Source organism: Mustelus asterias, chromosome 13, assembly GCF_964213995.1.
Source record: "Mustelus asterias chromosome 13, sMusAst1.hap1.1, whole genome shotgun sequence".
In the NCBI taxonomy this organism is placed as follows: domain Eukaryota; kingdom Metazoa; phylum Chordata; class Chondrichthyes; order Carcharhiniformes; family Triakidae; genus Mustelus; species Mustelus asterias.
Genome location: NC_135813.1, coordinates 81212058 through 81226348, shown reverse-complemented (window position 1 = coordinate 81226348; position 14291 = coordinate 81212058).

The following is a 14291-nucleotide window of genomic DNA, read 5'->3' as shown; positions in this document are numbered from 1 at the left end:
TGTGTGGGGTCCTTAATTATGCTGGCTGCTTTGCCGAGGCCGCGGGAAGTGTAAACAGAGTAAATGGATGGGAGGCTGGTTTGCGTGATGGATTGGGCTACATTCACAACCTTTTGTAGTTCCTTGCGGTCTTGGGCAGAGCAGGAGCCATACCAAGCTGTGATACAACTAGAAAGAATGCTTTCTGTGGTGCATCTGTAAAAGTTGGAGAGAGTTGTAGCTGACATGCCAAATTTCCTTAGTCTTCTGAGAAAGCAGAGGCGTTGGTGGGCTTTCGTAACTATAGTGTCGGCATGGGGGGACCAGGACAGGTTGTTGGTGATCTGGACACCTAAAAACTTGAAGCTCTCGACCCTTTCTACTTTGTCCCCATTGATGTAGACAGGGGCATGTTCTCCTTTACGCTTCCTGAAGTCGATGATAATCTCCTTCGTTTTGTTGACATTGAGGGAGAGATTATTGTTGCTGCACCAGTTCACCAGATTCTCTATCTCATTCCTGTACTCCGTCTTATCATTGTTTGAGATCCGACCCACTACGGTGGTGTCTTCAGCAAACTTGAAAATCGAATTGGAGGGGAATTTGGCCCCACAGTTATAGGTGTATTAGGAGTATAGTAGGGGGCTGAGAACACAGCCTTGCGGGGCACCGGTTTCCAAACTTTTCCAGTCACAGAACCCTTTTGACCTCCAACGAATACTGCAGGAACTCCTGAGAAACATTCTTATTGCATTGAAGAGGCAAAGCACAAAAAAGGATCGTTTTCGCGCAATAGGTACAGACAAAAACCCAATTTAATGTTTTCTATTCCTTAGGCGTATAGGTTTATTATAATTTAGAAGTTCTATTAGAAATATCTTTTTGCCATTGTTAATGGGAGAAGTGTTGCTGGTCTTTTGGTTCAAATGGGAAGAGTGCTGCTGGGATGCTGGATTCACTCTCACACACACTGATCACTCACATTTCCCCCCCCCCCGCCCCCCCGCCACTCCACCCATCCTCTCTCAGGCCCCACTCTCCCCATCGCTCACTCTCTCGCAGGCCCCTCTCTCCCCATCGCTCACCCTCTCGCAGGCCCCTCTCTCTCCCCATCGCTCACCCTCTCGCAGGCCCCTCTCTCTCCCCATCGCTCACCCTCTCGCAGGCCCCTCTCTCCCCATCACTCACCCTCTCGCAGGCCCCTCTCTCCCCATCGCTCACTTTCTCGCAGGCCCCTCTCTCCCCATCGCTCACCCTCTCGCAGGCCCCTCTCTCCCCATCGCTCACCCTCTCGCAGGCCCCGCTCTCTCCATTGCTCTCTCTCTCGCAGGCCCCTCTCTCCCCATCGCTCACCCTCTCGCAGGCCCCTCTCTCCCCATCGCTCACTTTCTCGCAGGCCCCTCTCTCCCCATCGCTCACCCTCTCGCAGGCCCCGCTTTCCCCATCGCTCACTTTCTCGCAGGCCCTGCTCTCTCCATCGCCCACTGTCTTGCAGGCCCTGCTCTCCCCATCGCTCACCCTCTTGCAGGCCCCGCTCTCCCCATCGCTCACCCTCTCGCAGGCCCCGCTCTCCCCATCGCTCACCCTCTCACAGACCCCTCTCTCCCCATCGCTCACCCTCTCACAGGCCCTTTCTCCCCATTGCTCACCCTCTCGCAGGCCCCTCTCTCCCCATCGCTCACCCTCTCACAGACCCCTCTCTCCCCATCGCTCACCCTCTCGCAGGCCCTGCTTTCCCCATCGCTCCCCCTCTCACAGGCCCCGCTCTCTCCATCGCTCACCCTCTCGCAGGCCCCTCTCTCCCCATCGCTCACTCTCTCGCAGGTCCCGCTCTCCCCATCGCTCACCCTCTCACAGACCCCTCTCTCCCCATCACTCACCCTCTCACAGGCCCTTTCTCCCCATTGCTCACCCTCTCGCAGGCCCAATCTCACTATGGCTCCTTCACTGCGCTCACCCTGATCAATACAAGTTTTGTGCTGTTTCCAGCCTGTCCAATCAGAGGCTAGATTCTGGAGACCAATTTGCCAAAAACAGTCTGAGGATTGGGAGCAATCTGGAATCAAAAAGGGACCAAGAAACTAAAAAGAATGGGTAAAGAATATGAATGCAAGCTTGTGAGAAACAAAGGCTTCTTTAGGTATGAGGAAAGGAAAAGATTAGCAAGGACAAAAGGATCCTTTACATGCGGACACAGGAGAATTTATAATGGAGAACAGGGATATGGCGGAGAAATTAAACAATTTTGTGTCTATCTTCATGGAGGACGGTACAAAGCAAGTCTCCCGGGTACCAAGGAACTTATGAAAATGGGGAATGGAAAGAAATCAGTATTATTAAAGAGGAACACTCAAAGAATTATCTGGATTGAAGGTTGATAAATCCCCTGCACCTAATGAGCTACATCCTAGAGTGTTGAAGATGGCTATCCGAGGTAATGGATGCATTGATGGTTATCCTTCAAAATTCTATAGATTCCTGAAAGGTTCCTACAGACTGAAAAGTAGGAAATATAACTCCACTATTTTAGAATGGAGGGAGAGAGAGAACAAAGAACTACAAATCAGTTAGTTTGACGTCTGTAGTAGGGAAAATGTTAGAAACTATTATAAAGGATGCAATAACTAGACATTTCAAAAATAATAGTATGATTGGGCAGACTCCATATGGATTTATCAATGGGAAATCATGTTTGACATACCTGTGGAATTTTTGAGGATGTTACCTGTAGCATCGATAAAGTAGAAGCAGTGGATATGGTGTATTTGGATTTTCAAAATGTTTTTGATAAGGTCAGGAAGTCAGCAAATTAGAGCACAAGAGATTGGGGGTGGTTAACAGGCAGAAAGCAGAACGTATGAATAACCAGACTATTCTCAGAATGGCTGAGGTTGTAACTAATGGGGTATTGCTGAATCAGTCCAATGGTAACATCTGTTCCCTATCTGTATACAGGCAGTCCTCGGACCTACGACATAATTGGTTCCTGAGAACTGCGGCTAAGGTGGAACTGGTTTTCCCTTGGGAGCAATGGGAATTGGTTGCCAAGACACAATACCCTATTTTCACTGAGTAGTGAAAGGTTTGAGAGAACTTGCTTCGGTATAATTCCTTTACAGAATTGTATTTCCCATTATGTAATAGGGCCTACACTTTCAAAGACATTTCTATACTATATCTGAGAAGCAATTTGCTCTTCCTGAGGTTGTAGAAGGCTGAATATAAAGGAATATAACAATTGATAAAAAAACAATTGTTCGCTGGTGTGGCATCATAAAGTCATGGTGTCAAAGTTGTCAGTGCCGTCTGTCATAACTCAAACGTTATCAAGTCGAGGAATACACGTAAATGATTTGGATGTGGGGACCAAATATAATATTTCTGAATTTGCTGATGACACTAAACTAGATGGGAATGAGAGTCGTGATGAGGATACAAGGAGGCTGCCAGGGGATTGTGAATGGACAAGAACATGGCATTTGGAATAAAATGCGAATAGGTGTGAAGTTATCCACTTTGGTGGCAAAAACAGAAAGGCAGAGCATTTCTTTAATGTGGAGAGATGGGGGGTGTTGATGTCCAGAAGGATCTGGGTGTCCTTGCTCATGAGTCACTAAAAGCTAGCATGCAGGCTCAGCAAGCAATTAAGGCGGCAAATGATATGTTGGCCTTCATCACAAGGGGATTTGAGTGTAGGAGAAAAGATTTCTTGCTGCAGTTGTCTAGAGCCTTGGCGAGACCGCACCTGGAGTATTGCGTACAGTTTTGGTCTCTTGACCGAATGATGGATATATTTGCTTTGGAGGGAGTGTAATGAGGTTAGCCAGACTAATCCCTGGAATGGCAGGATTGTTTTATAAGAAGAGATTGAGGAAATTGGATTTGTATTCTCTGGAATTTCGAAGAATGAGAGGTGATTTGATTGAAACTGACAAAATTCTTACAGGACATGACAGGGCGGATATAGATAGGATGTTTCCCCTGGCTGGTGAATCTAAGACCGAGGGACACAGTCTCAGAATCAGAGGTACATCATTTAGACTGAGATGAGGAAGAGGTTCTTCACGTGGGGGCGGCGAATCTTTGGAACCCCAGAGGGCTGTGGAAGCTCTATCATTGAGCAAGTTCAAGACAGAAACTGATGATTTTTAGATACTAATGACATCACGGAATATCCAGATAGTCGGGAAAAATGGTTCAGAGACAGATGATCGGCCTTGATCTGTTTAAATGGTGGAACAGGCTCCACACATGGCCTCATATGTTCCTACAAAGGCTTCAGTCTTCCCACATCAGTTTGCTGTCAGATGAGCAGATTGAGTGCAGTGTTGTTCTGGATAAACACTTGGCACATCATAACATTCAGGGTTAGGGGCTAAGTGCTGGTAAATGGGATTAGGTGGGAGTTCAGATGTTTCTAATGTGTCGGTGCGGACTCGATGGGCCTCTCCTACACTGTATGGTTCTATGATTCTATATCTTTCACCTGTTAACTAATGTTTGAGTTATGTTGAATTAGTTGGTTTGTTACAGTAAAAGTTTTAAAAAGTGAAATCTTGTCCAGCAATATTCTCAGTTGGCATGATGAGGATTCCTTTCCTTTTAAAAAGCTATCGGTTTCAACATGTATTGTAACAAAACTAATCATTTCATGCTTTAGTATGAAAGTACACTCATATCCATGTTTTAAGCTCAGTATTAAGCAACTTAGAGAAGGTTTGCTTTACGTATGTTCATCATTGAAAACAGTATATATGAGAAAATGTAAATGCAGATTAAAATTGTAGCAATGTCCTCTTCCCCAAAATCATTCCACATCAAGGAATTATTTTACAGTTTCAGAGTGATGACTTCTCCTTTATGCAACTTATTTCTTTCTAATTGAAAACTAAGTTGGATTTCATACCAGGACTTGATGTCCTTGAACACCACACAGGGCATGAATAAATCGATCCACTTTCCTCACTCCCACTCACATCTTAAGAATTTTGCCTTTGACTTTCATTTCTAGCCTCCATTCTCTATTAAAATGACAAAGGAATGTCAATAGAGTAGATAGAAAGAAACTGTTTCCTGTGGTGGGGGATTCCGAAACAAAGGGGCACAATCTTAAAATGAGAGCTAGACTGTTTAGGAGCAAAATTAGGAAGTGTTTTTCGCAAAGGGCAGTGGAAATCTAGAACTCTCTCCCTCAAAAGACAATTGATGCCGGATCAATTTAAAATTTTAAGACTGAAATCAATAGATTTTTCCAATATTTGTCAACTGGCATGTTTCTACACCACATTTATCTCTCTATTTTTAAAATGAGTGTGTCAAGGGTCATGGAGCTAAGGAGAATAAACAGAGTTCAGGTACAAATCAACCATGATCTAATTAAATGATGGAACAGGCACCAGGGATTGAATGGCTTCCTGTTGTCCCTATTTTGTGCACTTTGCAAGCACATTTTTCCAAATAATTTGAAGCTTTTTTCCGTTAAAAAAAATTAAAAGGATAATTATACTATTGGTGGGTATCCTGCTATTGCATCAGTATTTGTGCATTTAACTGAGGTTTATTGTAAACTGCATATAAACTCCTGTTAAAGATAGAATTTTTGTTTGAAAAGTGCTCTCAATGCAGCAGATTTTGGAAGGATTTAATTGCATTCTTTGCAACATAGGGGTGGTACGGTGGTTAGCACTGCTGCCTCACAGCTCCAGGGACCCGGGTTCAATTCCAGCCTTGGGTCACTGTCTGTGTGGAGTTTGCACATTCTCCCCGTGTCTGTGTGTGTTTCCTCCGGGTACTCTGGTTTCTCCCCACAGTCCAAAGTTGTGAAGGTTAGGTGGATTGGCCAAGCTAACTTGCCCCTTAGTGTCAGCGGTATGCTTTGTCTGTATACGGTGCAAGTAACAATACTTTTCACTGTATACATGTGACAATAATAAATCAAATCAAAGATGTGTAGGTTAGATGGATTAGCCATGGTAAATGTGGGAGGTTACAGGGGGACAGGGCCTACTTTGAGAGAGTCGGTGCAGACTCAATGGGCCAAATAACCTCGTCTGCACCGTAGGGATTGTGTGAAACAGAAAGATTTACAGCATTTCGCCCATCATGGCACCATGATGAACTATAGCCACAGTAATCCCAAAGCCTTCAACAACTCCTTCCTAAACTGTGTTGTATTAATCCTTTTACAATTTTACTCCAAGATTTTGTGAAATTATTTAAATAATACAAACAGGATTCACAAAAAAAGGAACTTGTAAACATTAGCAGGAGAGGAGCGTTCTGAACAATACATTCTGTAGGCCACAGATTGTTTCACACTGAATACTTTTTCTTAAAGGAAGTGTGTTTCCTAGATCTATGGAAAATCCAAACGTGTAACAAAAGTTACTTCCTTTGCAGAAGTGTGTAGAGTTTAACACGCTCTCTCCATTATACACCACTACCCCAGCTTTAAAGTCTGTGTTTCAATCAACTCAAATACATCATCCTCTCATCATCAGTTTGCCACGCAGTTACTGGTCGATAAGATGCACCGAAAGAATCAAACCACAAATTCAGCGTGCAGATTAAGATCTGTTAAAAACATTTGTACGCATTTCCTTTGCAGCTATGAAAAGAACAGCAAATGGCCACCTACTGCATTGTAAAACTCTATGATTGTACAGCTGAAATAGATATTCCCTCCAGAAATATTCTGCACAAACCTCCAGCATCTTTTTCTTTGCAAAAATATACTTTATTCATAGAATATCTAAAAGAACATGACAAACATTCTAAAATGGCCAAAGTGCAATAATATTCAGATTCTTCACGTACATCAAGTAATAATCTGAGGTGCTTCAATACAGTCAAAGAAACATTAAAATGGTCATTAAAAATGGTACAAAGGTATTTAACAGTTGTCTAAATAGATCAAGTTTCACTCCGAGATGTGTCATTACAACTGAGATGCATGTAATATCCACTGGATACATTCAAAACCCCGAGCATCACAGGAATCATTTTGAAGTATTCATTTGAGATGAGTAATACCTGAGGGACACTAACAGAAACCCTTGTGTGCTGCAGGTATTTTAAGATGATACTAACATCACTCATAGTCTCAACACTGAATTTGTCTCCAGCAACATCTCAAAGTAAACTCATTTTGAAAAGTAAACTCCCATCAAAAAGAAAACTAATCAAAACTCATGCAATAGGAGAACAAGCTAAGAAATACATGCCACTGTGATAAACTTGATCGCTGGCCTGATTTGTGTTAGATAACCTGAGCTTAGCAATGAAACATTCAGTCTGGATCGAGGTACCACCAGGTGGACAGGCTTGAGCATAAAGCCTGCAGGCCACAAAGTATTCAGGCTGTGTACAGTTCTGATCACCCTCTTATAGAAAGATTATTAAACTATAAAGAGTGCAGAAAAGATTTATTAGGATGCTACCGGGACTTGATGGTTTAAGTTATAAGGAGAGGCTGGATAGACTGGGACTTTTTTCTCTGGAGCGTAGGAGGCTGAGGGGTGACCTTATAGAGGTCTATAAAATAATGAGGAGCACAGATCAGCTAGATAAGTCAATATCTTTTCCTAAAGATAGGGGAGTCTAAAACTAGAGGGTACAGGTTTAAGGTGCGAGGGGAGAGACACAAAAGTGTCTAGAGGGACAATTTTTTCACACAGAGGGTGGTGAGTGTCTGGAACAAGCTGCCAGAGGTAGCAGCAGAGGCGGGTACAATTTTGTCTTTTAAAAAGCATTTAGACAGTTACATGGGTAAGATGGGTATAGAGGGATATGGGTCAAATGTGGGCAATTGGGACTAGCTTCAGGATTTTAAAAAAAGGGCGACATGGTCAAGTTGGGCCAAAGGGTCTGTTTCCATGCTGGAAACCTCTATGACTCTATGAGGCTAACAATATGCAAGTAGGCTGGCAACCAGGAAGACTGGGCAGGCAGGAGAGCAACAAACATACAGCAATGGAGAAAGAGAAAACAAAGAAAGAACCAATGGGCAAAGCTGGAAGAGTCCTGTTTAAGGGAGAGAACAAGAGAACAAAATGGGTCACCAGAGCTTCAGCAAGGGTGGTGTAGCCAAGAGGAAGGGGGAAGGAAGCTTGCCATGACTAAGTAAATTGAACAGAACAAAAGCATTAGCAAAAAAAAAACCCATAGGCAATAAACTAAATTCAATAATGTTGCTCTCCAGTGCTACAGAAGTGTACACACCTGAAGTGCTAACCTATATTTTCTAATTATTATGCTCTGGATTTCAGACACTTTGATCTTATCAATATTTAAACTGATATTTGGCAGTTAGAGATAGTTAGCTTGGGGGGGGAAGAAATGGAGCGATTTAATTGATTGTGAAGCATCTTGGAAGATTTCATTACATTGAAGGTGATATATAAATATGAAATACTGTTGAATAGAATTACTTTGATTCATTCACCTCTTAGGTATTAGTATTTACTTCAGCCAAGCACTAATTCTTGTCCCAAACACTTGTAACACCCCAGGGTGAACACAAAGTTCTATGCAACAATTATAATGATTGCAAAACAATTTTAGGTCAGCAAAATACTAATTTTGACTTCATTTAGCATTCATTATTTATCTAAAAGCATTATTGTTTTACACAAGAAGCCTCATTCAACTGTACAAATGAAATTCCACGACAGGAATGAGCGAAAAGCCTGAAATCAGAATACAATTCCTGTCTATATCTATAAGCTATTGGACCTTATCATGCTCTCTCACTATCCTATCTCTAGCCTGTTGTCTCCAACAAGAATGAATTAGTTACTACAGCTCTGAGCAACAACTAACAAATGGCAGAAGATAATGGTTTCATACATAACAGAAATCTGAACTTACGAATCTTGTGTACCTCTTTGTGGTGTGATCATTCACTTCCCACCACCGCAAGATATCTATCAAGTTGACAGTGAAAATTGTGGATCTTTGGAATACAGCTACTTCCCCTGGTTGTACGCAGCTTCCACTCGGTTTCAAATACAAAGAGGAAGTCAGAGAGGCATCACTGACTTGTCAACGTCACAGCAGCTGCCTCACATACATAGTAAATATCTGAGGAAATAAACACATATCATGGTTACTGTTGTTTACTTTTACTATACGAAATGTATACAATTTAATAAATACTATTTTTCTCTGTTTGTTCATTGAGGAATACTAATTCGATCAACATTTCATTCGGTAATTCTTACCAAAAAGGTGTTGTTTCCAACAAGAAAACTGGTGTGTTTCTCTCTAGAGAAATTAGTCAGTTTTCTCTTCAGATCTTATGACACTCTGTCAAAAAAAGGGGGGGGGAGGGGCCTCAACACGCCGTCAAAACTCCACTGCTCAGAGATCAGGGAGCCAACTTTAAAGGGCACGCCAATCAGAATCTGAGTAAACCAGCCCCCCCAAGAAGTCTCAGGGTCACCGCTCTCCCCACTCATGATCAGAGTCTGCACTTTACTACCCCACGTCACTGATCATTGGCCCCTGCTTCCCTCCCACCACCACTATCATCACAGATTGGCATGATGCCAACCTGTGCCAAGGGGCAGTGCCAGGGGCATTTCCAGGTCACTGCCTTGCCATGTCCCTCTCCTCCAGAGCGTCTAGCAAGGCTTTTGACAAGGTACCGCATGGTAGGTTGTTGCATAAAGTTAAATCTCACGGGATCCAGGGTGAGGTCAAACTGGAGGCCTGTGACCAGTGGTGTGTCTCAGGGATCAGTGCTGGGTCCACTGTTACTTGTCATTTATATTAATGATTTGGATGAGAATGTAGGAGGCATGGTTAGTAAGTTTGCAGATGACACCAAGATTGGTGGCATGGTGGACAGTGAAGAAAGTTATCTCCAATTGCAACAGGATCTTGATCAATTGGGCCAGTGGGCTGATGAATGGCAGATGGAGTTTAATTTAGACAAATGAGAGGTGATGCATTTTGGTAGATTGAACCAGGGCAGGACTTTCTCAGTTAATGGTAGGGCGTTGGGGAGAGTTACAGAATAAAGACATCTAGGGGTACATGTTCATAGCTCTTTGAAAGTGGAGTCACAGGTGGAGAGAGTGGTGAAGAAGGCATTCGGCATGCTTGGTTTCATCAGTCAGAACATTGAATACAGGAGTTGGGACGTCTTGTTGAAGTTGTACAAGACATTGGTAAGGCCACACTTGGAATACTGTGTGCAATTCTGGTCACCCTATTATAGAAAGGATATTATTAAACTAGGAAGAGTGCAGAAAAGATTTACTAGGATGCTACCGGGACTTGATGGATTGAGTTATAAGGAGAGGCTGGATAGACTGGGACCTTTTTCTCTGGAGCGTAGGAGGCTGAGGGGTGACCTTATAGAGGTTTATAAAATAATGAGGGGCATAGACAAGGTAGATAGTCAATATCTTTTCCCAAAGGTAGGGGAGTCTAAAACTAGAGGGCATAGGTTTAAGGTGAGAGGGGAGAGATACAAAAGTGTCCAGAGGGGCAATTTTTTCACACAGAGGGTGGTGAGTGTCTTGAATAAGCTGCCAGAGGTAGTAGTAGAGGCGGGTACAATTTTATCTTTTAAAAAGCATTTAGATAGTTACATGGATACGATGGGTATAGAGAGATATGGGCCAAATGCGGGCAAATGGGATTAGCTTAGCGGTTTTAAAAAAAAGGGCGGCATGGACAAGTTGGGACGAAGGGCCTGTTTCCATGCTGTAAACCTCTATGACTCTGAGTCAATATTACCTAAAGACCCCACAACAGGTTCTCAGTGAACACATGTCACGCTGCTGCTTGCCGAATATCCAGGGCTGGTGCAGAGAGTCCTGGAGAGAGTACTCACTAATGACATGCTAATATATTAAAATGAACTTCCTGCAGTTCTGTACTGTGTTTCATGCCACGCCACCGGCAAGGAGCCGGTAAGATTAGAACTTGGAAATTTGCCATCACGAATCGCGCTCTCCGGATTTTCAGCACATGCCTTCATTCCTGTATGTGGAGAGTTCGGACTCAAAATCACCCCCTTTATCTCTGCAACCCTCTCCTGGATCTCTCTACCACGCCAGTACTCTTTTCTCACTTTTAACAAACTCCAAAATCTTTCCTTTTGACTGCACTTTTTAAAGTTTTGCTCCGTCTCCAACTGTCATAGACCCGCCTTCTGCTTGGCATTCATTCTTTTACTTCCAGTTTGTAAAGCTGTTGCAATATTTGATTTGATTTCAAAAGAGAAAATGCTGGAAAATCTCAGCAGGTCTGGCAGCATTTGTAAGGAGAGAAAAAAGCTGATGTTTTGAGTCCAGATGACCCTTTGTCAAACCTTTTGTCATCTGGACTCGAAACGTCAGCTCTTTTCTCTCCTTACAGATGCTGCCAGACCTGCTGAGATTTTCCAGCATTTTCTCTTTTGGTTTCAGATTCCAGCATCCGCAGTAATTTGCTTTTATATGAATTGATTTGATTTATTGTTGTAATATTGTATATTAGTATACAATTATTAATTATAATTATAATAATTAGTATACTAATACCTGCATTACTATCCTCTCCAATTCGATTTTCAAGTTTGCTGACGACACCACTGTAGTGGGTTGGATCTCAAACAATGACAAGACAGAGTACAGGAATGAGATAGAGAATCTGGTGAACTGGTGCGGCAACAATAATCTCTCCCTCAATGTCAGCAAAATGAAGGAGATTGTCATCGACTTCAGGAAGCGTAAAGGAGAACATGCCCCTGTCTACATCAACAGGGACAAAGTAGAAAGGGTCGAGAGCTTCAGGTTTTTAGGTGTCCAGATCACCAACAACCTGTCCTGGTCCCCCCATGCTATAGTTAAGAAAGCCCACCAACGTCTCTGCTTTCTCAGAAGACGAAGGAAATTTGGCATGTCAACTACAACTCTCACCAACATTTACAGATGCACCATAGAAAGCATTCTTTCTGGTTGTATCACAGCTTGGTATGGCTCCTGCTCTGCCCAAGACTGCAAGGAACTACAAAAGGTTGTGAATGTAGCCCAATCCATCACACAAACCAGCCTTCCATCCATTGACTCTGTCTACACTTCCCGCGGCCTCGGCAAAGCAGCCAGTACAATTAAGGACCCCACGCACCCCGGCCATTCTCTCTTCCACCTTCTTCCGTCAGGAAAAAGATACAAAAGTCTGAGGTCACGTACCAACCGACTCAAGAACAGCTTCTTCCCTGCTGTCAGACTTTTGAATGGACTTACCTTGCATTAAATTGATCTTTCTCTACACCCTAGCTATGACTGTAACACTACGTTCTGCACTCTCTCGTTTCCTTCTCTATGAACGGTATGCTTTGTCTGTATAGCGTGCAAGAAACAATACTTTTCACTGTACGTTAATACGTGTGACAATAATAAATCAAATCAAACAGTGAAAAGTATTGTTTCTTGCGAGCTTTACATACCATTCGTAGAGAAGGAATGTAGTGTTACAGTCACAGCTAGGCCGTAGAGAAAGATCAACTTAATGCGAGGTAAGTCCATTCAAAAGTCTGATGTCAGCAGGGAAGAAGCTGTTTTTGAGTTGGTTGGTACGTGTCCTCAGACTTTTGTATCTTTTTCCCGATGGAAGAAGGTGGAAGAGAGAATGTCCTGGTGCATGAGGAGAGCTTTGAACTAAAGATTTTCAGCTGTTGTAGAATTTCTTCACAAACTAGGGCTGTATTTCTGGGAGTTTACAAGATTGAGGGTGATTTGATCAAAGTTTCGGAGATGTTAAGGGGAACAAATATAGAAGGTAGATACTATTTCTGCTGTTTGGAGAATCTAGAACCAGAGGATATAGTGTAAAAATTAGAGTCAGGCCTTGGAGTGAAGCTGGACATGGAAAAGTTGTTTGGAGCTACCTGCCGCAAATGGCAAGATCAACAGTTACTTTTAAATCTTATGTTGACAAACTTTTGTAGACCTAAAATCTTAAGGGATATGGAACACGGTTAGTGTTAGGTCACAGATCACCTATGATCTTACTGAATTAAAGAACAGTCTTGAGGAGCAAAATGGTCTCTTCCTACTCCTATCTCCATAAAACCATAGAACCCTACAAGTCTAGAAAGAGGCTATAGACCCATCGAGTCTCCACTGACTCTCCAAAAGAGCATCTTACCCAGGCCCGCCCCTCTGCCTATCCCAGTAACACCTGGCATTTACCATAGCTAATCCACCCAACCTGCACATCTTTGAACTGTGGGAAAAAACCAAAGCACCTGGAGGAAACCCACGCAAACAACGGGGGAGAATGTGAAAACACCACACAGTCAGACAAGGCTGGAATCCCTGGCACTGTGGGGCAGTAGTGCCAACCACTGTGACACCATGCTGCCCCTTGTCCTTAGGGACTATAATTTTTTAAGTTTATAATTGAAACCAAAGTGATGATACCATGCAAATATTTTCTCCCAGGTTTCAAGGAATGATTCGGTAGTATCTGAACTAAAGTAAACCGCAACTAAAATGGCTTTCAAAATGTAAGTTACATGCCTCATACCACAATGTTTCAATAATGTTGAATATTTTTGTTCTAAGGAGTTTAATGATGGTGCTTCTTAAAAATAGTGTACTGTGAATGATTTAGAATTTACTTGAATAAGTCAATCTGAAAGTAAATTCACTTCTTTTCCTCAACTTCCTTACTCGTTGACAGATTTCGTTGTCAGCTGTCAGCAGTTTGATCCAAACATCACTGCAAGTACGGCACACGGAAGAATTAAGAACAATCAGACTGTCATGTTATTCTGGCAAGAAACAGACTTTCCAGAAGTCAAAGCAATCATTCACTTAATCATCCATTCCATGCAAACAAAATTGTTTGAACTATTGCAGTGAGCAACGCCCATGAAATTATGTGAACGCAAGAATCTTTAAACATTGGAAATAAAAGAAAGAAACACTGGTCCAGTAATGATACTGTGATATTAGCAAATGAATGCCGAAGCATTTGTCTGACATTCCCATTGTTAATTTAGCTAAGGTGTTGATTTACTTATTTTAAAATAAAATATTTTAAAAATAGCAATCAGTGAATTTCTGACAAGCACAGTAAAGCTTCATGTGCTGATATCCTGAGGTTTAAAATCAGAATTGTAGCAGAGCCATGTAATGTTGCACTTGATTTCCCACAAAACCAACTGCCATCAGAACAGAGGGAGAGAGAGAGATTGATTTTTTTGTATACAAGTCCTTGAAGCACAATTTGGTAAATTAGTTACCACAGGCCATCTCAATTAGTGCCCTGGAGGAAGGAACCAAAAATCAATTGTATGTCTGTACTGACTG